Raw genomic sequence first — 2,810 nt, forward strand, 5'->3', positions numbered from 1 at the left:
AAAAATATCCTCGGCCATGAAATAATGAATTAAAGTTCTGAGATTAATTAAATAGGTTAAAGCTTCATTAATTCACCGTTAATTCATCATAAGTCAAAAATTGATGAATACAATTTTGCTAGTTTCCTTATGATTTGTTCTATCTAGGAAAAATATTTTCATCCATTATATGCATGTTGTGGAATATATTTGCACTTCATTTATACTCATTGCATTGCACATGTTATTCTTTTTAGAGATCGCCGAACCAACGATCCCGACGAGCGAGGTCGATCCCGAGGCGCCGCACCTTTGTGAACCAGTGCATCAAGGCAAGCATATATCAAGAAACAGTTTGAACTGCCGCGCTCTCGGTCATGAGCATGCTATTGTTTCATTTGCACCCGGTCGTAGAGTTCTCATGGTTGGTTCGGTTGTATGGTTCGGATATGTGGTTTGTGGTTCGAATATGTGGGAGGTGGTCGAGATGGTACTTGTTATACATTGATACTAATGTAGTTTCAGTTTCATATGATCAGTTGGTAGTTGCAGGGTAATTTCTTATATGTTGGTTAAGTTAGTTGCTCACACATTTGTCTAGGTTGCTTACCGCATATGTTTTACTTAACCTTGTGGCTTACTCTAGCTAACAGCTCAATGCATAATCCTTGGAGTTAGGATATTATATACCCATATTGTGTAAGACTTGTGAGTACCTTCGTACTTAGGGTGCTACCGTTAAGTTGATGCAGGTTCACAGGTCGGCGAGGAAGAGGCGGTGTTTGGCTACTTTGTGCCTACCGATCAGGGTGGCGGGCAGGAGTAGCACATTCTACTCCGAAATTAGTGTTTTGGTATGGAGCCTAAGGGCATGTGGCTCCATATCCTTTTGTTGTATACTTTATTTTCTTCCGCTGCGTAGACCTTTTGTTGGTTAGGAGTTGAGGGGTTTTGTCTCCTACTAGCTCGCTTTTGTTGTAAAACTATTGAAAATAGTTGCATGCTTAACTTTTGTAATATAAATGTTTATTACTTGCTCTTTATTAAGCTATGTTGTGATGCACTATGTTGGAGGCATGTGTTCCGATCCTTGGGCACAAAACACGTGCCGGGACTGCCGGAATGGTATTCGGGTTAATCGTTGAGGTTGGATTATCAATAATGATCTGCTTGATGATTAATTTGAATACTATTTGGACGGGTCCTCACATAAGCCCTAAGCTCGCGAACGATGGCTGTACCATCACTCGACTTCTACTGAGGACCTAAGCATTGCTAAACATTTTGATTAACCATTGTAGTTAGAAATCGACAATATCATCCTAGGTTACAAGGAATAAGAATCATCAACAGATCAAAATAGAGGTAATGCAACAATATAGCTTCTACCCACATAGCCCGACATCGAATCGCTAAATATGCAAACATATATAAAGCATAATTTATCAATTGAGGCTCCATTAAATTTGAACAAATGATGCAATATACTTAGTTGCTTGTGTTGGTGCTCAGCTTCATCACATTCCACAACAACGAAATCTGGATCTCCCTCTATCACGCCCGTGTTACCCTCTGGTCCTTCGTTCACTAAAGATGAATGCGTGCAATGTGATGAGCATGAATGAGGTGTTAAGATGGATGCTATAAGATGCACAATGAATGAGGATGCAGTACAACAGATTAAGAATACAATGGCACACGAACGAACAAAGAAGTTTTGCAATCTAGGTAACATCGGAACTTCCTACTTGGAAGTCAGAACTTATGATCGATCGAACCTTCTTGTCCTTCGACAACATGGACGATCAGTTAGATAAATGTTAAATCAGAAGTTCCGGTACTACGGTCGGAACTTCCGATCAGGTCAGAACATCTGGCACTTTACAAAAATTGGGTTCTCGGCTAGAAAAAGGTTCAATTAGAAGTTTCGTACTAAGGTCAGAACTTCCGGTGTTGGCCAAAACATTCGTCACTATAAAAAAATGGGCTCTCAGGTAGCAACTCTATTCAATCGGAAGTTCCAGTCCCAAGGTCAGAACTTCCGATCGGGTCAAAAACTCTGGCTCAGACGAGGCTTTTGGGTTGGGTTAACTCGTGTTAAAAAAGAAACTTCTGATATAAAAATTGTAACTTCTTATACTTTCCAGAATACAAAGTTTTGCGAATAACTTAGGTTGTTTCGAGTTGCATGTTGAATCCTAACTCCTATAAACTTGTATAAACACTAATGCATTGATTCTAAACTTCATCTACCCACCAATGAACATGATTCACAAGTTCTATCCCCTCCAAAATCATTCTATTAGCTCTAAAACATCAAGAACACAACATCGTTTCGCCACTTAAAGAACGCAACTGCAAAAATTAGAATTCTACCAAATCCATCTGGGCATTCTCACCATGTGAACCTAGAAAACTTACCCAAGGTCCTTATGAAGGTTTGTGACCATCGGTTGAGGGAGAAATTGAAGGAACTGGGTTGGAGAAGAGAGACCCAAGTGCTGAAATTTTCAGAGAAGAGAGAGATGACGAGAATGGTTTGCCAATCCTTCAATCTTTCATGCATGCATGAATTTATTAGATGGATGGGAAGCTAGAGAGGTGGGGAACTCCATGGCAACACATGCATACCTTGATTTGCCTTCTTAAGGGAGGGATTTGGGTAGAGGATGAGAGAGCTTGAGAGAGGAAGGAGAGCAGCTCTGCTCTTACTATTTTTGGTGGGAGAGAGAGTGAGAGTGAGGGAATGAGGGGGGCGAACAGATAGGCGGGGAAAGGGCTACTGCAGTTGGGAGAGAGAGGTGAGGTGGTGGGGCCATCTAGGCAGGTCC

The sequence above is a fragment of the Phragmites australis genome, chromosome 10, assembly GCF_958298935.1.
Source record: "Phragmites australis chromosome 10, lpPhrAust1.1, whole genome shotgun sequence".
Lineage (NCBI taxonomy): Eukaryota > Viridiplantae > Streptophyta > Magnoliopsida > Poales > Poaceae > Phragmites > Phragmites australis.